Genomic DNA, 25,574 nt, shown 5'->3' on the forward strand with positions numbered 1-25,574 from the left:
GCGATTCTATTAAAAAGCCATCTGACCGTTAATAAAAGTAATGATTTGATGAGAGCGTCCCGTCGCAGAGCCAGAGGCGGCACAGGAGGACGAGCTTCGACTGGCTTTTATTTTTATGCTCTGACATTGCAGAGAAGGGAAAAACGAGACTGAGTGTGTGTGTGTGTGTGTGTGTGTGTGTGTGTGTGTGTGTGTGTGTGTGTGTGTGTGTGAGGGTGTGTGTGTGTGTGTGTGTGAGGGTGTGTGTGTGTGTGTGTATGTGTGTGCGTGTGTGTGGAGAGGGGGACAACATAAAAAACAATTGCTGCCTCTCCCATCTCTGACTTAATGAGATTTGGTGGCTGCTGCTGCTGCGGCTGCTGATGTGGCCGAGGCTCAGGTATTATTTGTTGTTGGAGGTGATGGCGGGATTGGATAAGACACACATCTCACAGTGAGGCGTCGACTTTCTCATCTGCTGCTGAATATCAGACTCACCTTCTGTCAGTCTGACGCTCCATATGCTGCATACTGAGACACGGCCGGGGGGGATTTATATTTTAGGCACAAACACAGGGATAAATCCAAAACAGTGATGCATGGAAACAATGTAAGGCCAAAGTTTGGGTTTACAACAGGTGCAGTAATGTCTACTCCTAATTTCCTACACTTACCTTCACCTGGCTTCGCTCGGCTTCACCTGGATTTGGGAGCTTCACTAGAGTAACAGCCTCTCCTGTGCAGTGTATGTGACCCCAGGTTCACTCCTCCAACTCTTGTTGCTGGTGTCAGCGCTTGAAGTTAGCGAGTGGCTTGTGTGTGAATAAATAACCAGCAGCTGATGACAAGCTGTGTCAGGCAGCTCTTTGTTTTCATGTCTACCTGTAATCCTGCACTCAGAGACTTCAACTGCATGTGAACAAACCAAACCAGCTGTTCTCAGATCAGATCTGGGCCACTTGTACATGTGGTCATGTTCTATTTCTTGGTCATTTATGGAGAAGCTTCTGATGGAGCCAAACTGGAAGGAACATATGGGAACCGAGCAGCTTCGGAGGAAACTAATGACGTTCTTCTCCTTGTAGCACATGGCTCAGATTTCAGTTCAATCTGTGCATGGAGTCAGTTTATTAGGAACCCCTGTTCCTAATCCACCTGCTCCTGCAAGTGATAATGTAGCAGGAGTTATTGCATATAGAGACAGAGAGTCTTTAGTTGCCTATGATATCCTGCAGCTCAATGGTTGCATTTCACATGTTACAGTGTTATTTGGTTAATTTTTGCATCTGTCTTGAAATCTGTTAAATTATGATTTGTCTCACTGGTGTAGTCTAACATTGTGCACGTAGAAATACCTGAGGTGTAAAATGGTTTGATCACACTGGAGAAGGTGTTGATGCTGAAACATGTCTGGGCTCAGAGGATTCTCAGAGATGTTTTTTATTTTTTGGGGTTATTGTATTAGAGTGTATTAGTTTTAGGAAACTGACCAGTGAATGTTTATTAAACGTGTAAATTAACACCACACACTCCTGTTGTAGTTGAATCAGTCTCTTGTCTCATTTCAACCATCTGCTTGTTGTCATTGTCCTCAGTCAGCCGGAGACAGTTGTGGGGGACACAGCAGTGTCATTATACTGATGGGGACATTCACACACACCATCAGACACAAAATTTCAAATTTAAAACATGAAAAGCCTCAAATGTTTTTGTGAATTCTTCCTGAATCCTCTAAATGAAAGAAAGTTTCACCGTCAGCTGTTTGGCACCAAAATAAAAGCCAGACTCCTGAGTTGTGGTTGTTGCTGTGGAAAGATGCTGCCATGCCATGGTTACCGTAATGACTATAAAACACTGTGACATGATTGTTGGGTTGATTTGGGTGAAATTCTTACCAGATTGAATCTGCTGCCTGTGTTTGAGTCTGCACTTTGTATGGTATAGTCTCCAGTGTGTGTAGTAAAAATAACAGCAGTCTGCTTCCTGACGTGTGTGTGATGTTTCTGAAATTAGCTGTGGTCTTACTGACGCAGTTTAACTGGCATCTGCAGACAAACAGTCTCTACCAATTTGTTGTCAATTCATTTTCTGTCAACTAATCAATCAATCAGCTTCATTCCTCCAGCTCCAGAGTTGGTTTCTACAAAGTGATGAAAATAATGAAAATGTTCTTTGAAACACTGCTGACTCTGCAGCCTCCATGAAGGCGGAGGACGTAACAGTCGCCATCCTGCTCGTCAGTCTGATTTTAAAAGGAGAATAAACAAACCTGGAAAACAAATAGATTTCTGTGGGACGCCTGGACTGGGACAGAGAGCGAGATTGTCTGACGACAGCTGACTGACTATTTACAGCAAAGATAACAACATGAAGAAATTCAGATTTGTGTTAATGCAGCACAAACGCCACCTCCTCCCTCCCTGTTTCTGGCTATGAACTGAGCCGTGAGTGGCAGCATCATTATTGTCAGCGTGTTGACGTTCGAAGAAACTAGAAAGCTCAGGAGTTTCTCTCAAACAGGCTGAGAACGGACCTGCTGGTTCTATTTCTAAAAAAGTAGGAACCTGTAAAAAGTAGGAATGGTTTGACCTGAAGTCTGACCAGGAAACCAGCTTGAAAACTCTTGAACCATTCAGATCAGATCAGATCAGATCAGATCAGATCAGATCAGATCAGATCAGATCAGATCAGATCAGATCAGATCAGATCAGATCAGATCCAGCTTCGTTGCACATGTTACAGTTCAAGACAGTGAGATATATTTGCATTTAACCAGAAGTGCATAAGTATCAGTGCAGAATATTTCCATATGTTTAATTTAGTCAGTTCAGTATTCTGGCTGCGGCTTCTTGTCTTCCACTGTGCCGGGACACGTCTCTCTGAAGACGTCTGAAAATCAGACATTTCATTTTGATGAATAATCTTGGAAACACATTCATAAGACATGTTTTCTCTTTGGCATTAGAGGCTGGTGAGTGTAGACCGAAGGGTTAAATAGGAGCTTTATCCGTTTGAAATGATGAAATGATGCGATGTGTGACCAGAGAAACAGTCTGAAACTGAAACTACTGTATGAAAGCCAGATAAAAAAAAAAAATCCTCTGCTGAATAAAATTTTGAATTAATTTTAAAATCACACTTTAACAACAACTGGGCTTGTTCCAGGCTCTGAATGTTACTTTTTGTTACTTAAATCTGGAAACACTGCCAGCGAGTCCTGTCCTGAAACAAGCAGAATACATTATGATTCATTAGCAGTGATACACACACACACACACACACACACACACACACACACAGATTCATATGATTATATCAGGAGCTGCTGCTGTTTGTGTTTTCGTGTTGCTGGAAGAAGCTGCAGCGTCCAAAGAGCCGCTGGTTCCTCTGTGAGCTGCTTATTACTGAACACTGAGATCCACAACAACAAGGAGGAGCAGACAAGTGGAGTATATCACACCCAGGAGGAGGAGGAGGAGGAGGAGGAAGGGTGAAGAGGACATGACAACCATGAGAGGATGAGGGGAGGTGACATCACAACAATGAAATTAGTTGTTAAGTTTTACTAATATAAAACATTAAACTTTCACAGAAGGGAGTGATGGCTGAGCTACAGACGTCTCTCAGGTGTTAGAGTCTCGCTGATAAATCACCGACATTCATTTCATTTAAAACTGTTTAGTGTTTTTGAGACTCTCTTGTCTTTAGAGGTGCAAAAAACAGTTGAGTGTCCAGGTTTTGGTATGAAAAGCATCTGAAGATGAAGCTGCCTCTGGGAGTTTACCACATCACACTCATCCTCTCTGCCTTTAGGAAGCGTTTAAAGATTTTCCTGCTGGTTTTAAAGGAGACACCTGGTGCTTTTTCACAAATAATACACAGATATCTAAACCAGAGTGCACGAGACGCACGTGAGCCTGGTTTGATGCTCTTTCTGAGAACACTCTAATCCCTGTAGCTGACCTGAAAACACCCAGCGCTCGTTTAAATGAGTAAATTAATTAAAGAAAATAAGAGGCTGCAGCAGACTCTACAAACACACCTTCAAGTTTAATTCTTCATTTAACCCTCTCAGGCTTAAAGAGATTAAACCCAGAAAAGTTCCCTCTTCAGTCTTTTCTCCAAACCTGCTCTCGGTGAATAATATTTTTAAGGTAGATAAGGTTGGTGTCGCTGTGATTTGACATTAGTACATGTGAAGAAACCGGATGGATGTTTATATTCATGTGCACAGGAAGCAGCAAGTGTTGTGAGACACTGATACCAGTGACACCTCAGTGTGAGCGCTGGAGGTAACTGTCTGTCTGAAGTCAGTGTGAATATGAGGAGTTATTAGTTTCCTCAGTGTCATTACAACCACCCAGAGGGAAGTCTGTAAAATGTGGTACTTATTTGGATTGTTCAGTGTTGTGTAGTTGTTTTAAATTTGAGTTGTGTGTTAGCGTGAAGCTTTTCTCAGTGTTCGTCCTGGCCTGCTCCTCTCTGTGGGTGCTGTTTGTTCTCAGAGTCTCTACGAAACCAGTTTGCTCTCAGCTTTGGCTTCTACCGTCGGGTCCCATCTGGAGATTTTTTTGTCGGAGTACATTATTTAGTGCGCTGCTAATGGCAGCACATGTTGGAGTCAGGAGGGTTTGGAAGCATTTGGCTCAGTGTCGGCTTCCCCGGTGAGCCTGGCGACTAATGTGGCAGAGAGAGGGCAGGGTGACGGGTGGGGGGTGATGCTAATATCCTCGCCTGCGGCCAGAGTCTCTTGCCCATCAGTGTTGATGGAAGCTTAACGTGGAGCATACGTGCACAGAATTAGACTGCTGATTGGTTACTGATCTGTCATCAGTGTGTGTGTGTAGTTTTGGATTTTTTACTGTGCTCATTTTAAAATGGCCTGAACATAGGGAGAACACACACAGTGTGTGTGTGTGTGTGTGTGTGTGTGTGTGAGCATGTTCAACTTTGTGTGTGTGTTTGTCTCTGTGAGAGGATTTAATGTGGGAAACAAACAACAAAAAAGGAAAAAATAAAATATTAAAAATTAAAATTAAATAAGATTTAATCTCATCTCAGCCACTGATCCCATCCAGAGACTGACATCAACAGTGAATGTGGTGTCCCCAGTGTAATGTGTGTGTGGATCCAGAACCTGGTTCAGCTTCTCGGTCTGTGCCATAGACCTCCATTGTTGTCCAAAAACTATTAAAAACACAGCAGGGAGCCACACCGCTGACCTGGCTCACAAGGCTCTTCCTCACCAACAATGGGAGGCCAGTCTTTTTCCAAAAACCAGCTCCAGACACTGAGAACGGCCAGCACAGAGTCGACTGGTCTCTGATCTGGTTCCACTGCTCCACCAGCTTCTCTCTGCTCACAGCAACGACTGGAGCTGGTGTTTTTCACTGCTGCGTTGCTTTTAGTCTCTGGATGGGATTTGTGGTAAATCACAGGTAGAAAATCACGACCGCTTTCTCTAATATTTTTGTAGTCCCTGTTAGTGAGATTAGGGGTGCACGCAAGGAACTGAATTTTCAAATTGTGTTTCCCTGTTTGCTGCATTTGTATTCCTGCCTCTTCCAGTGTGTTTGTTGTTGTTATAATTCAAATAATTAAAATGATTATTATTCCTATAATTTGAGGCATTATTCTGGCTGGACCCTGTCCTCACTGCTGCAGTCTTCATCGTGCTGCAGATATAAATTACATCCATTGAATTATAAAAATATCCATGTTTCTTAGCAGACAGACTTTCTCCCTTTTCTTTCCTCCAACACAATTAATAGGACGACTTTGAAATAGTAACCATAGTCTGACTTTCTTCCTTTTTCATTTTTTTTTTTTTTTGTTCGTGTCCATGTCTGATGTCACCAGTCCATTTCGGTCGAGTTTGCTGCTCCTCCTCGTCCGTTTGCGGCAGCAGATTTAGCTGCGAGAGCCTGAAATATGAGTCCAATAATCACTGTGAGGGAGGAATGAGGCCGCAGAGTTCACAGCTTCTTAATTAGTTTGCAGTATATATGTGTAATTATTCCTGCATTTTTAAATTCACTTAAGGCGCCGTTCCCCTTTTCCTCTCGCTTCATTTTTAAGGATCTGGTTCAAGGATGTCCTGCAGTAACGAATCAATCCCACATTAGGCCCAGAAAGCTCCATGTAATTACACTCTGTTTTTTTTCTTCCAGTAAAGAATGAACGGACATATAGATTTAAAACCAGATGCCATTTTTAGAATTTCATGCTTTTTTTTTTTTTTTTTTTTCTCCTCATCAGTTAAAAGAAACAGGAAAGTTTCAGCTTCGCTCCGAATATTTAAAGGACCTGTAACTGTACGTGGTTCAGACAGTCGACTGTATCTGACACCAACCAGGAGTCCACATCTGAAATGAGTTGTTGATTAAACAACTGAACTGCAAATGAATTGGCACTAATCCTTATAATTAACCTTTTCCTTCCCCTGCAGTCCTGGTACTGGGACCAGTCCGGGTCTGGTACTTATTGGTATAAGGTGGATTATTATTTAGAGTTTTGTTCGACTTTTACAGATCTCACAGAGCCATGGTGACTAATCGTGTTTCTAAATTCTCCCAGATGTTGCTGATCCATAAAACCTACGGTTGTTCATTGTGGCCTCGCAGCTGTTACTGATTGAATTTGGGTCTTATACATGCAGACGTGTGTTAGTCAGTAATGTGGGTTAGGTCAATAAAACATTCAGGACACCTGAATCTCCGTGTCTTCAGAGAGTAACGAGGTTCTCTGGCTTGTCTGAGATCAGTTATGAAGGAGAGGAATCTCCATAGGTATTGATAATGCAAAGTGAGATACATATTGCACAGTATTTCCACTGTGTGTTATGTGTTTGTGGGGGTGATGAGGTTGGATAATAAAAACAGTTGTTGCTTGTAGCAGCCCCCCCCCCGCTGTGAGATTTGTGTGTTACTACACTGATATGCAGAAAAAACGAGCTATCATAAAGTGTATGTGTGACTAAGTCTGTGAAGTGAGAACACCTGCGTCATCAGCTGCCCTGAAAGTGTGAATAAATTCAACTGAGTTAGTTTGACCTCTCTCAAAACTCATAAAGCAGCACTGAACTAACTCCAGTGTTTAGTCACACAGACAGTCGTTACACAGATTTGATTCCCTCGTACGTTTGGCAGCATGTAGGCTCCAGCAGATCCCTGTGACCCTAAATGTGGAATAAGTGGGTATAGATGATGGATGGATGGATTTGTCGGTATGTAGAGAACTTAGATCACAGACTATGGCTGAACCTCAGTTCTCTCATTTCGTCAGTCGACTCGGTCGACCCTGAGGTCAGTCCACCCTGATGCAGGACGTCCCAGTGCTCCTTTTTCTGCTCTGAGGAGCGAGGATGCTGCCTGAGGACACGGAGGACACATGAGGGCATGAAGTCTGTTATAGACACGCCCCTTTATCAGAATAGGTTTGTGATTGGACGCCTCGCATTACGTTAAGGAGAGAAGGATGTCTCATGTCTCTTAAAGCTCGTTTCCTGGCTCCTCTGTCCTCGCTTCCTTTCCTTGGGGGCGGGGCTGAGACACAAGGAGAAGACGCAAGTGAAGGAAACGTGGATGCAGTGTGTGGAAGTGGGATTCATTAGAGCAATGCATGCTGGGAATTCTGTAGTTTTGTTTCTTTAAAACTTGATCTTACTTGACTTGAAAAGTTTGTCTCTGCACTTTTCAGTCATTTTAAAATAAGTGTGAAAATACAGAGCTCAATAATCGACTGGATGAGATGGCGATTTTTCTCTTTTCTGAGAGAGTAGAAATCCTCAGTAATACCTGTCCTCACAGAGGCTGCATCACAGTGACGAGCGTCGGTCTGCGCAGGGACAAAAAGACAGAAACTATAAAAAGGGAAGAGGAGAAAGACTTTAAGTCAGCCTGGATTCGTCCTCCTCTCTTTGTGCTGCCAAATCTACCAAGTGGATTAAACGAATCTTCCAGCTGCTCTTCAAAGTCAACTCTGCTCTAAAACCCCCTCCCTCCCTGGCTCTCTAGTCCATCTTCTTTTTCTTCTTTAACTTCTTAAAGCTGCAGATACTCCGAGTGGCTTTATCAGCTGCTGTATAATTTACCAAAATCCTCCACAAAGACCTGAGCTGCGACTTACAGGGAGAGGACATGCAGAGAAACACACGACGCCGCTGCACAAATATTCAAACCTCGACTCCTGGCAGATAGAGGTTTGGTTTGTTCTGTCACTTTAGCACTTGGAAAAGCAGGAGTCACTCTTATCGGGCTTTCAGGCGGCGGCGTGGCCGTGTTAACACAAGGGCGATAATATCACTGAGGGAAAAATTCATTTTGAGCTCCTCTCATCCTTCCTCTCCACTTAATTCCCCCTGTCAGTGAAACATGATTGAAGGCTGTTTTTAAAGGTGACACTTGACTGGCGAGGAGGCGTTTTTGAAGCCTGTCCGTCACGTTAATCAGAGTTTCAGTCTGGTCCGATGCAGCAGGTTTGATTTTGACTGTGTCACATATGAAACTAAAACTTTAACAGTTATTTTCTAGTTACATAAAACCAAAACTACAGAAAACTCACAAAGTCTAGTTTGTCCTGAGGGTCAAGGGGTCACTTTAAGTTCATTTAACAGAAGTTTATTGATAAATTCTTGATAACTTGTGTAAAAGTGGAAGTTTTGCTTTAAAGCAGGCACTAGATTAAGTTTCATCAAGGCCTTTTTCTCACTGGAGGTAATAGTCTGTCTGAAGTCAGTGTGAATATGAGCATGTTTTCTCAGTTTGATGAGGGAGGTTATTAGTTTCCTCGGCGTCGTTACAACCACCCAGAGGAAAGTCTGTAAAATGTGGTAATTATTTGGATTTTCCAGTTTATTTATTCAGATCTCAGCTTGTGTTTTCTGGATCAACATGGCTTTGGTTCTTTCACATGGACAGCGTTCAAAGGACTCACACTGGATCCTCATGGGACCTTCTTCCTTCTGGATGTGTTAGCATCTAAAGCTAACCTGTCGGTTCTGGTAGCATTAGCCACCTAGCACGGTCCTGACTGGACCTTTGGATTGATGGGATCTGATGTGGATTTGGGAGGAACTGCAGCTTCACGTTAATCCACTTAAGCAGGTTCTGCAGTTCTAAAGAGCACCTCTTTCTGTGATGTCTGACAGTTACTGTGTTTTTAACTTCCCCATCAAATATCTCCAGTGTCTGAACTTCCAGTACAACAGGGCAGACCGACACTACCCATAGTGAATTCTCTATTTCTGAAATGTAAATAAAAAAGCAGAGCTCAAGGTGTAGTCCGCAGTGTAACTCGATGAATCCATGCAACATACGTCCTGTTTTTTCCACCTGCAGACTGAGCCCAGGAACCACAGGAGCAGCGTTTGAGCAGAGAGCATGGACAGATTCGCTGTTCTCCAGCTCCCTGTGCGTTAACACCTGACGGATCGGCTCCTCTCAGGCCCCCAGTGAAACCAGGCTGACAGAGCCCCGCCGATAATCCGGCATTAGCAGGGTGGTGCTTGGGTTGGCGTCTCTCCCAGCTGGAGTAAATACCTGTTCACACCTCTCAGATAAGCAGCTGAGAGCTGCGGCTTTACCGTCTTTCCTCCACGACTTTCAGCTAAATTAACTCCATCTCTCAGACGAGGCTGCACGCCTTCAGGGGCGTAAAGCTGGGAGGTCTGAGAGGAGAGAGCTCCTGTCGTGCACCCACACATGCTTTATTTTAAACAGTTAACTCCATTGCAACTCACAGATGATTTGATTTCAAGTCTATTATGTGAAATGCTTTCATAACGTGAGGAAAATTAAGCGAGCAGATTTTTGTAACTGCCCCAGCAAACACACAAAAAGTTCATTATTATTCCACCACAGGAAAACTGTAAGGCTGAAACATTTCATTTTAAACACATTTAGCAAATACTTGCTTTAAAAGTTTGATGGTTTCGTGTATAAAGTGCCAGAAAATGTGATAAAGATGCTCATAAAACTCCAAAAACCCACAGGTTTTTAGTTGATTGTCAGAGAAGACAAGGAAAACAGAAGATATTCACATTTAAACAGCTCAGAGACAGAGCAGGTCCAGTCTGCACCGTGTTCCTATAACCACGGGTTTATTCTCAGATGTACCTTCAGCAGCTGCTTCCTCTGCTTTTAAACTGGGAAACAGCTGTTTCGGTTTTTAATTGGACCAAACTAATTCTGGTTAACCACCTGAGCAAAGTGGGAAACTGAACTGGAGCCCAAGACCCACCAACTAGTTTATTCACAAAGATGGGCCCCTGTTCTCCTGCTGGTCCCAGTGCTGCAGAGGGAGTGTGTCACTGTTTATTTATTTATTGTTGTTTTATTAGTTTATATTGTTCTCATTCATATATATTATGTATTTTTTATCAAACTGGCTCTGAATTGTTTTAGTATTATTATTATTCCGGTGTCAGAGTACTGCAGGGCAGCAACTAACAATTCATTCCATTATTTATCAGTCTAGAAATGATTTCCTTATTAATTTATAATTAACTAATCATTTAGGGTAAAACATTTTGAAAATAAGAAAAATTAATAAATAAATATCAATTTATTTTTTTTCCCCCCTAACCAACAATCCAAAAACCGGACTGAGACCAGGTCCAGTGAAGTGTCTCTGAGCTGTTGATCTGGTTCAGACCTGCACACCTGAAGCAGAGTTTGATTCAACCCAACTAAAGAAGGCAAGTGTGAAAACAGTCTGAGGTCCAGATGAGCAGAGAAGCTGCAGGTCGACCTTTCTCTCAGAACCCCCCTCGTTCTCCCGTTCAGCCTCTGGAAAAGTGAAAGAAACATTAGAGTCTCTTTGATTTCCAGCAGCGAGAGCAGCCGAGCGTCCCCGAGGCCTCATCCTCTGTTCTCCGCTCTCCACCCTGCTGCTCATCACTCAGCTGTGAACTCTCTTCACATCAAACGCTCTATTTGTTTCTCCTGCCTCGTCGAGCTGGAGAACTTCGGACTTTTACCTGCTGGGGTGGTGCTCACTTGTTCTTCTGGAAAAACTCCAAGCCAGCAGAAACCTCCAGCAGAACAATTCGTCTTTTTTTTTTTTTTACTTTCGTGATACTCAGTTTATTGTTATCAGTTTCCTGGATAACCCAATGAAAATGTTAAATGCATCTCTCACTCTATATTAATGGAATAAGACAAAAATATGTGGACACAGTCTTCCTTTCCTCTGGAAATATTTTTCCTTCTCATTTTATTTCCAGTAGTTCAACCTTGGGGCTGGGCTCTCTCTCAGGTCCCAAGATGACTCTGAGAGGTCACAACATGATTACTGCAATAAGCAAAAGAAAAGAGTGATCTAGCTTTTCAATCTTGCTCTTTTCCCTTGTGGAAAGTTACAATTAATAACTGAAATTTATGTGTTTTCAGTGGTTGAACTGCTGTTTAAATGAAATGAAGCTCAAATAAATCATTTCTATTGATCCGCATTTCCAAACATCTTCCTTTCAGTGAATTCTCCTGACAGTCCATCTTCCCTCCTCCAGCTTTATATTTTTGACCTGGCTCCAAACCAGGCCTTCATTAGGATTAAATGTCAGAAATGGACACAGTCCAGAAAACTGGACCCAGACTCTGAGAAGATGAAAACCGCAGTATTTTAGGAACAGATACTGTAAATTAAACTCTAATATCTACACAGAGAGAACGAAATGAGTTTATGATGGAGGGTTTTTTAGCATGAGTGGAAACTTGTTTTCCCTTGAGTCTAAATTGTATTTCTCTCCACAGTAAGAATCTAAACTTGTGTGCTGGTGTGTAATGGGCAGCCGGGGGATTTGACTCTTGAAGAGGAAAAGAACAAAAAGAAAAGAAGCAGCTTTAGATCCTGATGTAGGACACAACAAACACTCCAATACCCCCAACAACCCACAACCCACCACTGAATCTAGAGACAGAGAAAGCCAGTGGGGGGATGCTGGATGGAAGCTGGGGGGGGACCTGGGAGACCAGTTAGGGCAGCTAACCGACCCTGTTTCTTCTCCAATCCATTAAAGCCTCCCCTCTCTGAGCAGTTTGGGTTGCTTTTCCTCTGCAGCTGCTGAGAGCGATGCTCGACCACAACAACCACAACCAGCGCAGCTGGCCAGCTGCCTAATGGCCGCCGTGAAAGGACCCAGAAGAGGAGGGAAACAAAACAAGGCGGGAACACTCGAGATGTTTCTGTGGCTCTCCCAGGGGCCTCTCAGGGCCGAGCAGGGCCTGAGAAAGAAGAGACTGTTTGCAAAGCCTGGAACAGAAGGACGAGAGCTGGAAACCAACTGTTCACTGTAAAAATAGTGTCTTTTTCAACTCAAACCACGACCTTTTCCCAAACCCAACCCCTGATGTAAAGCAGGAAAGCTTCATGTTCATCGCTGTAACCACAGCAGGTGTGTGGGACGATGAGAACCTACTGAACCTCCTGCTGGTAGCTGCGGTCGGGCCCACTGAGCCAGAGCTGCTCACTGAATAACTTACGCCATCCAAAGCAGGTGCACCCACACTCATCTTTACTGGCAGTACAGACTGGAAGTATGTACATTAGACCCACCCCCTGCATCGATGAACTGGAACTGCACCATGGTGGTTTTACGTCTCCACCAAACAGTCGGGCTGCAGCTCCTCAAATGATCATGCAGAAATTTGAAGAACTTCATTAAAACACCAAAGGTTTGAGTGCAAGTGACCTGCTGAGCCACAAAATACACAAAAATACCACCAGCTTCTGTTTTTATGTTTGGATTTAAAGAGTGGAAAATAATTCAAATAAATATTTTAAGTACATGACCAGGTCAGCCATGAGTCAGTGAGACGTGCTCCTCACAACAAAAAGGACAGAACGTCAGATGCAGAAGCATCAGACACAGATGAACCTGTCAATAATGTGTGGACGATGTTGAATAGAGTTAAATGAGGTGTTGAACCTCATGAAATATTTGAAAGAAGACATTAGACCCCCTCAGCGGCCCAAGATGTCCAGAGAAGTCCTGGGTGTGAAAGTCTGCGGCTTTGGGTTCATGGGTCGGTGGCTTTCTGCTCCTGTCACAAGGATTCATCTGCAGAGACACATGCAGGAGCAGGAGAAGTTTTACAGCTTCATTTGTTGGCGAGGACAAATCGGCACAGATCTCCCCGGCGAGATTAATGGCACGGCAAATCATGGCTCATGTTGGCGCGGAGACAGGCGTTCCCCGGGTGCTGTTCCCCGCGGCTGCGGTTCATTTAAAACCCGTATAATCTCGACGGGGACAGAGCAAGGGAAATCGCATCGCTGGACCAGGACGCCTGACAGCTGCATTAAGGCCTGCCAGGTCTGCTTCACGCCTACAGTCCCCCCCTTCCCCCACCATCCCCCAGCATGCCTCAGTAAGAGAAGAGGCTGGCCCTTGCACTTTCCCAGCAGCTGCCATTCTTTTTTATTTAACCTCACTGAGCCCAGAAACCAGAACCAGAGTCTGTGACAGGTCATAGTACATCATTAATACATGAACAGAATAAACACCACAGCATTTGATAAGGAGCCTCATTGTTGGACACTGTGCAGCTGTTTAACATGTTCGATGTGATTTTTAATGCACAGTGACAGAAGATTAGTACTTGGATGAATATTGATGTTTACAAGTAGTTTTATTCTAAGAAGAGCAGAGTGTTTTATAGAGTTATTTATTTATGTACAGACTTTGGAGCTAAACCCACAAATATATGAGCAGCACTTCTTGTACAGGCCTTTATCTGAAAGTCTGACATCTGTATGTGATAAAGATTTAGTTAAATGAAGTAAACTGGAGTGTGAGCAGGATTAGCTTTTATTACCAAAAACAATCACCAAACAAAGCAGTTATCTTAAAGCTCCAAAATAGAAATGAACCGGAAAACACGAATACGACGATTTAATGGTGCAGTGGAATCACACTGTTGCCTCAGAGTACAGCTGGTTGACCCCAGGGCCTTTCTGTGTGGAGTCTGCATGTTGTCCCTGTGTCTGTGTGGGTTTTCTCCTCCCACAGTCCAAACACATGCAGGTCAGGATTAGGGTCTGAACCCAGGTGGACCCGGGGCCTTTCTGTGTGGAGTCTGCATGTTGTCCCTGTGTCTGTGTGGGTTTTCTCCTCCCACAGTCCAAACACATGCAGGTCAGGATTAGGGTCTGAACCCAGGTGGACCCGGGGCCTTTCTGTGTGGAGTCTGCATGTTGTCCCTGTGTCTGTGTGGGTTTTCTCCTCCCACAGTCCAAACACATGCAGGTCAGGATTAGGGTCTGAACCCAGGTGGACCCGGGGCCTTTCTGTGTGGAGTCTGCATGTTGTCCCTGTGTCTGTGTGGGTTTTCTCCTCCCACAGTCCAAACACATGCAGGTCAGGATTAGGGTCTGAACCCAGGTGGACCCGGGGCCTTTCTGTGTGGAGTCTGCATGTTGTCCCTGTGTCTGTGTGGGTTTTCTCCTCCCACAGTCCAAACACATGCAGGTTCGGTTGGTTGGTGACTTCACTCTGTGCTAACACAACAGCTCATTAGTGCTTTTCTTTACTGTTCATATCAAAATCTAAATGACTGAAAACTCCAAACAACTACAGCCAGCAGTAACAAAGCACTGTACTTTTTGAAGTATTGTTTGCTGTACTATTTGCTTTTTACTGTATACTGCTGCACCATATATCAGAGCAAATATTGTACTATTTATACCCGTACACTGTTTGTCAATTTAAAGTACCAGTACCTTTCAAATTAAAATCATGAAACTGTCAATTAAAGTCACAAAGTCACACCGTGGCGCTGACACTCTTCTTTTAATTCAAACCCCTGCTAATGGCAGCTCTGCCCACTGGGTGCAGGTGACACCCACACACCTGTGCAGGTGAGCCTGGTCAACACGTTTAAAGACCAACGTGCTGCAGGAGCTTCAAATAAAACAGTCCAGGAAAAGTTTTAATGCTGCAGATTCTTGTAAAAGCTGAAGATGCCTCCTTCACATTAAAGTAAGTGGAGCTTTGTTTTTGCTCGGAGTGTGAATACAAACAGGAACCGACGCCGTTCGACTCTGAACGTTTCTCTGTGCAGTAATGAGAAGCCGAGGTCAACGGTGTGATGCCTCATTCTGAGTTTGTTCTCAGCTCGCAGCAGAAACCGTGTGTGAAACACCCACCAGTTCGACTCTGAGCTCTGAGCTTTTCTCTCTTATTTCCTCTTCTGCGTTTCCAGGAGCAGCTCAGGTTTCATGGAAAGGGCAATCTGCCGCAATGAGCTGGCATTTTATGACACTAATCAGAGCAAATGTGGTTACAGAGATCCAGTTAGGGAGAAATGATTGCTTTTCACGAAGAAGTCAAACTAAACACTGGTGCTAATGCGGAGCAATCTTAAGAACAACAGTGGAATAAGCACTTTTAATTTGCAGCTAAATCAAATAAGTCCTAAATTAGGGAGTGCTCGTTTTATTCCGCTGGCAGAAACCCCCTCAGAGGAAGGAAAGCAGCGTTCAACAACAACAAGCTGTCTGAACGTCTGACAGCATCTCAGTTCCCAGCTGCTCTGTTTCCTAGAAACAACACTCAGTCCTTCCAAAGTCCCTCCTCACCTCTTCAGGTGAAACTAAACGCTCAACTTGTTCTCGGGCTCTTGCAAGGTCTGCGAGAAAAGCTGAAGGCCCAATCAGGAGGTCCCTAACCACCGGAAACGCTTGACCTGCCAAATCTTCTCTGTTCGCCAAAAAACCAGAGGGACTCGGTCAGCTAATTAAAGAGGTCCAATTATAGTGGCATCAGACGGGTCAGGGGCCGCCAGAGGACGCTTCTCCTCCAAAACATCGAAACAGCATCAGCCACAGAGACAAGTCGAGCGTTTCTTTGACCAGGCTTCACCTAATCACAGCACAAACCTCAGGTCTTCCTCTGCATCTTTACCCCACAAGACAACCGGATTATTCTGCTATACACACACAACACAAAACAAACCTGACTGGTCTTTTCTGTCTGTGATCGTTTTAAACTGCAAACACAAAATGGACCTAAAAGCTCAGTCTCACAATAAAAAAGAAAAATGCAACTTTTTCAGAAGCTCTCAAACAGACCAAGAGTCAAGTATGCAGCCATTTAATATTCACCAGTCCGTCCAAATGTGGTGTAGCTTTTAATAAAATACAATGCAAATGAATTTCCATCCACCAACAATGTGTGAATCTCAGGAGCTGGTGCTTCGAGACAAAGCGGTGCCATAAAACAAGTCTGATGTGAGGAAGGTCAACACATGTCTCATGGTTTCAGTCTCTGCACTTTGTTGGATTTTGCTTTAGTCCATTCAGCTTTGGGAAATACGCTGATTTGCTTTCCCTGAGTGAGACGTTCAGATTTATTGGAATGGGTCTGTGTGTAGCATAGCTTAGCATAAACACTGGAAACAGCTAGCCTGGTTCTGCCGTCAGACAAATGTGTTCATTTATTTAGCAGCAACCCAGGGCTAAGGGCTTTTAATTCTCTTAATGAGTTTGTGATTGTGGAGTTTCATCCACCTCTGCTGTCCTCAGTCTGTTCATAGTATAACACTATAGTGCTGGAGTAGTTGTCCTTAATGTCCTGTGACTGGAGAAGACCCCCGGTTGCGTCTCAATGTCCCGTCCATTGTAGTTCGGTTTAACTTCCTGTTGACGAGAGACGAGCTGTAATGGACGAGTGTTGGATTTTCTGCTGATCAGTGAGGAGGGTTTTAGTCCTCGTGGTGTCCAGGTTGGTCACACAGAGGTCACAGGTCACACAGAGGAAAGTCTGACTGAAGGTCGTTGATCAGTGGAAAAACAAATTAAATGCAAATCTTTCCTTTTTTATAAACTTGACCCGTCAATGCTAAGTGCTTTATGTTCACCCATCCTGACTGCAGAGGCCTTTCAGGGGTATTTCAGTTTCAGTGTGGATCCTGGAAGAAGCCCAGTGCTCGGCCTGCCTGCCGCCACCCGGAGCTTCGCTGCTGCAGTAAGATGGCGACGGATTTGTGATTAAACAGCCACTTTGTCATGCGAGAGGGACGTAATGCATCAACACAGGTGAGCGCGCAGCCTGATGTGGACTTTATCATCATGACTGCTTCAAAAATTGAAATGGGTTATTTATTGGGTGTCAGTCACATCAGTAACACACACACAGGATTGAGTTTCCCCGTCGGACTGAGGCACTGTTATTATTATTATTTCTTATTATTTATTATTTTTTGACAGATCGCCCAAGCCGCAAATCTTTAGCTGCAGCCCATTAGTAATCCTACTCCGCTGTCGGTCTGATGTTTATTATTTCCCAGCAGCAGGACAGGTAATTTATGATGGGAAGCCTGCTCGTCTACCTGCAGGTTTCCAACAGGATGCGGGTCAGAGCCGGTATTAAAGTCATCAAAACCAAATCCTCCAAAGTGAGCCAGGCAGCGGCAACACAAACCGAAGGTACTGTGTCAAGTCGGAGATTCATGAAGGCGATGCAAACTCACAAAGAGAAGAGAGAGACAGGAGGCAGGGAGGAAAGGAAGGAAGAAACAAAGATGAAAGATGAGGAAAAAAGGAATCATAAAGGAGGAATAGAGGAAGGATGGAAGGCAGAAGGAAGGATAGAGGGGAGGAAGATAAGGGAAGAAAAAGATGAAGACAGAATGAAGGGTGGGATTGAAAAGTGAAGCAACGTGGGTGGAAAATGTAAATAAATACATAAAAAGGCAGGAAAGGGGGGAAGAAGAACGAGAGGGCAGAAAATAAGTATGATTAAATAAGGAAGGAAAGAAGTGGCTCTATAATGCAGAGTGTTATAAAGTATCTGAAGGCAAATCTGTGATTTATGCTACTGTGCTGTACAGTTGTAAAAAAAAATGTCCTGACATCATTCATTTTTAGTTTGCAATATCCTGTAAACACTGCAGTAACTTCCATAACATCACAGCAGCATGTGGTACAGTACAGCTCCTGTATGTCCATGTCTGCATGGCCCTTCTGCATTTTACCTGCTTCCTGTGAAATCTGACAAAATGTTTTTGGAAATATGCTAACACCAACATCCAGGATCAAAATCCTGAGAGAGAAAATAAAGTAAATAAATTAAAGCCACCAAGAGAGTAAAACGCTGTAAAAACTCAGCTACAGGTCTGTCCTGCTCTTCTCGTTACATCCTGCTGTTTCAGCCCCGTTTTATTTTCAAATAGTCTCCTTGAAATGCAGCAGAATTCACTGGGATCAGCTTCTGTTTGCAGTGAACCCATGGATGTACAGACACCTGTCTCTGGATTACTGTGGTACTGAAGGAAACTTAAAAACAGCAGGATTATGAATGGAGTTCTGCATGCTCTGATTTTAAGTGGCTTTACAGGCTTTAATTCTTGGTCATCACAGATAATGTGTTTCATGTTTGTGTTTGTTAAGATTTAACTGAGTTAGGACTGAAAATCATCTCACGCAGTATTTTGTCTTTATGTTTTGTAGTTTTTTATAAATGTAGTTTTATTACTGATACTTCTGGTGACATTTTTGGTGTTTCAGTATCACTGACTTGCTCTTGTTGTTACCCTTCAGAAGAATAGAGAGCTGTAATTAAAAACAATTTAACACCAGATGCAGTTTGATTTTTGCTGTTCAGTTCAGCAATTCCCAGTAAAGTAAAAGCTCTTAACTTTAGTTGCAGCTTGTTTTCTGTGGTTTGTAGGAAACCTCTGCATGTGTGGCTGCAGAGAGCATCTTTCTCAGCTGGGGGAGCTTTGTAGGAGCTGGGCTTTGGGGTGGAATGATGCGGGAGCAGCGGGTTACAGATAGTGAGTGGAGGGGAAGTTGGATGGATGCAAATGAGCTCTCAGTTTAAATGGGGGTGTTTTCTTATTCATGAAGGATTGATCGAGTCGTGGTGTGGAGGAGATGAATGAAATATGCATGGAACGGTCGCGCTGTACCCGCCTGCCGGACCAATGATTAATTTCAGCTCCGCTCTGTTCTGTGTGGGCCCCTGGTCGTGCTGCAGGTCCACTCATGACCCACTGAAATGGATCTGACGCTCTTTGATCACACGGTGTCCATCCACAAGCTGGAATTAACAAACAAATCCACAGAAAGTGAACAGATCTGACAGAAACAGGAATCCCATTTTTAAAGGAGCAGTCCAAAGCTTTTTCATCATGTGCATATACATATATATGTGACGTATGTAGATGTTTCACTTGTATTCATCATAAAGAGCAATAAGGCAAATATTCAGTGTTCTGCAGCAGCTCTACTTTCAAACACAGCATCTGTATTCAGCTGTTCTGACTGTAGGTGAAAGGTGACGCTTTACCCACTGCCCAGTCTGTGAACCACAAACTGACAATACCATTAGTTGCATGTTTTCATATTTTGGGGATGAAAGTCTTTCTCTCTTTCAGCACGTCTCCACCTGTGCTCCGCTTTTCTTTGCGTCTCATTTCCAAAGGAACACTCGGAGCTTTCTCAGCTGCGGCTCCTTCATCTTTTCGTTGTCGAACATGTTGTTGCCCGAGGCGTGAGTTTCCCTCTCCGCCTGTTTCTGCAGGAAGACGAGCGGAGCTACAGGATCACAGTTGCTGTCGTGGCATCTCAGCTCGGCCATAAGCGAGCAAAGGCCCGTGTTCACCTGCAGGAGGCTGTCACGTTAGTTTTATGACCCGCGTCCTGTATTGACCGGCTGCAGGCTGAATATCGTCCATGTTTCGGGCGTGTTAATCGATCGATCACGGCTCACATCCTGACATCAGCAGAGTACAGCTTCAGCACGTCAATCATTCAGAGCGAAAGGCCCTGAAGGCTGAGGAGAGTTTTTATTCTGTGCTCATCCTCAGCACCTCTTCACTGTAAAACATCTCACTTATCACGCTGTACCTGAAACTAAGTGCATAACGCACTCCGTATTTTTAACAAAGAAGCTTCATGCACTGCAAAGTAGTTTTTTAATAAACTAGACAGTCTCAGTCTCATTTTACACTGCAAGGAATTGAATGTTTATGCTTTTAGTGAGTAAAATAATGTTTCCTTTACAAATGTGCACTCTATTTTAACACTAAATAATCCTATGCCTCCAAATTGTCCACAGTCTCATGTCATTTTTCATAAGCTTCTGTAAATCTGTTCTTCCCACACACGGCAGATAAATCTGTCTGAACCAGAACGTGAAAGTTCACCAGGACACGGACGTCGTTCCCACCTCAGAGTCCACTGTCCTCTGATGCGTCTTGGTTTTCTGTGTGTGAAAACAAACAGAGTGTTGGAAGGTTCATTTCAGGGCTTAGCAGGAATGAGGGCAGCTCTGTAATCATTTGTTTTAACTGGAAGCTTCTGTGCCGCCCTGCACTTGTACAGACACTTGTACTAGAGTAAAGTTTGATGACTGCAGTCAGATATTTCAGCACCGTGTCTTCCTGTTATCCACCCACTCATCGTGCTCTCACGGTGACATTTTCAACGCCTTGAAAATGTCAGATGGGTCTCTGCCAGCTGGGATTTTAAGTGTGTTTCCTTTTTCTTTCTCTGCGGTTTCTCACACAGCGATCATCATTCTGTCCACCGACGACTCGGCTGCACTCTCCTCCTCCATCACCACCTCTCTGCCTTGATTTAACACCTCTCTGTCCGTCGCGATGCACCTGAACTTATCCAGGGTCTGTCGGAAAGAGACAAAAATACGCAGACACAAGAAGCAGCCCAGTAATTGGAGTCCAGTGTGAAATTTGGAAGGAGCTGATTTTAACTGTCCAACATTTGTTTATAAGAGTTAATTGTGTGGGTTTTCTCCAGGTACTCTGGTTTCCTCCCACAGTCCAAAAACATGTATGTCAGGTTGATTGGTGACTCTAAATTGCCCATAGGAGTGAGTGTGAGTGTGTGAGGTTGTTTGTCTCTATGTGGCCCTGTGATGGACTGGGGACCTGTCCAGGGTGGACCCCTGCCTTTCACCCAAAGAGAGCTGGGACAGGCTCCAACAGATCCCCGTGACCCTGGTTAGGACTAAGGGGGCACAGATAATGGATGGATGATACAAAACATTAAACCTCCTGAGCCCAGAAGTCCCTAAAAAAATCAGCATTTATGGGATGGTGTCAACAAATATTTATTTAGTTTTCTCTGTCTATAGTGTGGTGTTTAAAGGCTTTGTGGTGAAATATCTCACAAATATTTGACTTTGTATTCAACATAAATGGCTCAGCCAGTGATTCTATTACTGAGTCCAAATCCCATCCAGAGACTGACATACTAATGAATGTGGTGTCCTCAGTGTAATGTGTGTGAATCCAGAACCTGGTTCAGCTTATCCATTGTTGTCCAAAACCTATTAAAAACACAGCAGGGAGCCACACCGCTGACCTGGCTCACATGGTTTCCACTGCTCCACCAGCTTCTCTCTGCTCACAGCAACGTCTGGAGCTGGATTTATTTATTGTACTTCCGGTGTTGGCTGATCTAAGCACAAGGAGCCTCACAGGTTTTCTTCATCTGAAGGATGTTGGTGAGAAACTATTGAATCACAAACTTTGGAGTCACTTCAGGACTCAAACCTCCTGCTTGTATCCCGGTCAAAGGCCGAGTCGCTTCTGTCTGTTCAAATACTTCGACAGAAATCTGAGGATTATGGGACACGATCCGTGCTTCCACTAAACATACATCTGTCTGTGATAGGACCTGACGCCACTGCTCATGTCGGTCTGCAGGTAAAATAAAGCACAGATGAGCAGCCTGTGATAAGCTGCAGCACCTTGAAGTGTTATATTCAGACTGCACGGTGTTTTAGCAACATATCCGTGGGGTCATGTTCCTCACGTCGCCCGACCACATCAGGTGAGCGATCCCACAGGACGGGGAGGGGAAAGCCGATGAGCCGCCCGACCAAATCTAGAACAACAGCAGAAGCAGAATCGCAGCGAAACACACTTTGCCTCTAGATGATCTATCACTGTTCACCAGCAGACAGACACACACTGATTATGGTGTTTACTGAACACATGTAGAAACCTAAGTATAGACAGAGAAGGTTTTAGAAGAAGCTACCACTGGAATCCAAAGCAGGCCTGGAAATACACCCAGGCCCATGTTCTGTCCCCTTCAAACATACTTCACATGAAAAAACACAGTAGTGACACCACGTTAATAATCCACATGTGATAACAAAAAATAATCGGAGCCAGTAAACCCCCCACCCCCCACAGGGTCACTGTATTAGAGACCTTGCTCTTTTAAAATCTAAATGAAAACCATATTTATTTTCCCCTTCTTTTCATACCCAGCCTTTTCACTGCTCTGATTGTTTTGTATTGATTCTCTGTTTTATAGTTTATTGTGTTTCTGCTGTTTGTTTAATGGTGATTGCTTTATTTGCTTTTGTTAAGCCCTTTGCTCAACCACTAGTTGTTTATAAGTGATATAGAAATACAGATTGATTGAGCTCCAGTTGTGATAAGTACAGTCATGTATGGGATCTTCTATAGAGAGACCAGAACATCGTGACAAGGTTCTGTCCAAACCCATAAAACTCTCCGACGTTCTTTCAGACACCTGTAGACGTTGAGGTTTCACTTTGACTGGCTGCTGAGCTCAGGTAGCAGGCAGCACACCGAACCCTAAACCCTAAGTGTCAACTAGCTAGCATCATGACATCTGCTAATGTTAGAGTGACTGCACCCAAAGAGATTTCTCACACCAAAAGCATGAGTTTTGGCAACCTGATGAGGTTGCCAGGTTTGCGGTCTGTTTATAGAAAAGCTGGTGGGAAGCCTGTGAGCAGAGAAGACACAGCATGTAAATCAGAAAGTTTGCTGATGAACTTTTGATGGTGCTGGGTTAGCAATTTTCCCAGACTTCCAGTCTTCATGCCGAACCCGGCTAATCCGACCAGAAAGGCCATTTAAGCAGATCTTAAATCGTTTCTGGGCTGGCTGGACAGTTTTTGGAGCTGGATCTGGCAACCCTCTTGTCAAATCCCAGCAGCTCCGTTTGTGCCGCCGTCAAAGAGGAAGTTGATCAATAATCTGCCATCAGCACTTCAGCTCTGTCTTCAGAGCCCAGTTTATGCTCCATAAATCCTCTTCCTCTCTTTTGCAGGAGTCAGATATGAAATATTATTTGCAGCGGTATAATCAGATTTACTGTCAGACTCTTCACTGTGGTGTCAGTGTTTATGTGCAGGTGGCCCTCTAATCACGCTTTAAGTATTGTGGTGTGTTTGTGTTTTGTCAGGATTATTTCATGGCGGCAGCTGTTCTTCTTCTCTTCTTCTCCACATGAAGCGTCAGTGCCTGATGCAACAGCTTCTCATGTTGTCTGAAATAAACGTGGGAACAACGTGCACAGACCAGACTTCTGTGTATCAGGGATGTTTCTGAAACAAAACCACGTCTTCAAAACACCTGTCCATATTTGTCTAGAAATGATTGTACCGCCGAACACTTGAAGAAACGGACGACGACTGTCACACTGTGTTAACCTAAAACTGTATCTAATGGTTATTTACAGAGCAGCTCTTCATTTAACGCAGTTTAACAATCAATTATCTGCCTTAGTGTCGTTCTTCTAATATTGGCCGTGGTTGTCATGGTTCCCAGAGGAAGACAATCGTGTGCAGAGTTGTGACTGTATTTTTGGTTATTGTGCATCTTTGCAATTGGTTAGTGTAGTTTTTCATGGAGTTGTAGTCATTTTTCTGTCTTTGAGGTTCTTTTCTGTCTCTTTTTGTGATCGTCATTTTTAACTTATTTTCTCTTCACAGTCATTTTCCACTTGTTTACTTGTTTGTTTTTTTATTAGCTCGTACTGCATTTTTTCTGTCTTCGTTGCTGTTTCCTGTTTTCTTTTTAGTGAGTTTGTATAATTTTGCAACCACTGTTGTGTCTTTGCAGTCGTTCTGTACTCATTAGTTCCAAAAAAAAGGTCAACAGTCCCTTCATGATTCTCTGGTCTAGGGGCCCCGGACCCTCCTGACTTTTCAGTGTAAAAGATGAACTGAGCTGCCTCCACACAGTGTTTACATGTGAGGCCATAAATGAGAAAGCACCATGTGCTTTTCTTCAACATGTTCATGATGTAACTGTGTGAAAGTCAGCTGGGAGGTGGTGGTGTGATTTGCATATGAGATAATCAGCGAGTTACACTGAGATCAAAGTTAATGTCGCCGTCGTCTCCGTATCAGCTGATCGGAGTCGAGCTCGAGGCTCCTCGGAGTGCGACCGTTTCACGATCATGAGTTCATCAAAGCGATGCAGGAAATCACTCTCGTCCTAATTAGTAACACACGTTACTGCAATGAACCTTTCCTGGGCTTCTCCCTGGTGTTTCACAAAGCTTCCTGGATCACATCCACATGCTGGTCTTTGTTTGTGGGGCCCTGGGCCCTGAACTCTACACAAAAACATCCGGTTCGTCCAGTGTCATCATCAAACTCAAAGACCTTTATTCTTTTCTGTAATCTGTTTACATGTTCCGCTTCCAGCTTCTCTTGTTTTGGTAATTCCCTACAGTGGAGTACAGTGCAGTACAATAACAAGGCAGACAGGATCTTTCCCTTCGGCTGATCTGTTCACAGTTCAAACTGGATGTGAGCTGCAACAGGAGCCAGTGATGAGACAGTGTCAGACCTTTAAAAGAGGAATTCCACGCTAAATTATTTTTTACATCATGCACATGATCAAACAGATGATATTCAGATTATTCTTGGAAATAAAACGTGAAGAGAAAGAATGTGGAGCAGCCGCCGTCCCTGATCCCGCCGGCCTCTCTCTGTGAGCAGCAGCCGGTCTGATGTGAAGGACTTCAACTGCAAGAAAAGGCAGATTTACAGCTTTCCACTGGGTGACTGAGGCAGCAGACCTTGGCTGTGCTGTGATCGCTGTGATTCTCCTGCTCTCTGCACACAGATGAATAGAGTAAAAAATGCTCAGCAGAGTGGCAGAAAGAAAAACCCTCAGCAGCAGAACGGCTCACTTCAGTTGAATTCAAACCTTCATTGATGGTTCCTCCTGGCCCTGAGACACGTATTAAATAATCTGTCTCTGTCCCTGCAAACAAAACCTCATCTGACCTGCTCTCTGTCTGACTCAGACACTGAAGTAGAATTTACGTTTAATTACAAGTCAGGTTTTCCCATCATGGTGATGACCTAACAAGACGTCTGAGGACACAAGAACCACGAAGAGCCCCATAAGGTCCCTAAAACAAATGGACATCATTTACCCAGTGCTGACCTGCCACCTCCTCTCACAATAGGAGGAGATTCAAGAGGCCAAACTAAGCCTTTGGTTTCAGACTGATGAACAGGACTGCTGGTCCATCATATAAGACGACCCGCTCTGCTGAAGCTGTGGGAAAGTTTCATTCACAGAAGAACCAGAGCTCTAAGAGTCTGAGCTAAGTGATCACCTGTTGATTATATTTTGTATTATCTGAATCTGCACAGTAACTGAGGCTGCTAAACATAGTGGGGTAGAAATATAAAGCAGCATCATACCAGCTCAAGGTTTGAACCTTTCCAGGTGTCACTGACAGGGAAACAGCTCAGGTCCAGGGCTGAAGCTGAACTGGTCCAAAGTGTCAGAGAGAAAAGCAGGAAGTGAATGGAAATGTCAGAGACCTGAGTTTGATTAGTT

This window comes from Mastacembelus armatus, chromosome 10 (genome assembly GCF_900324485.2).
Source record: "Mastacembelus armatus chromosome 10, fMasArm1.2, whole genome shotgun sequence".
Classification (NCBI taxonomy): domain Eukaryota; kingdom Metazoa; phylum Chordata; class Actinopteri; order Synbranchiformes; family Mastacembelidae; genus Mastacembelus; species Mastacembelus armatus.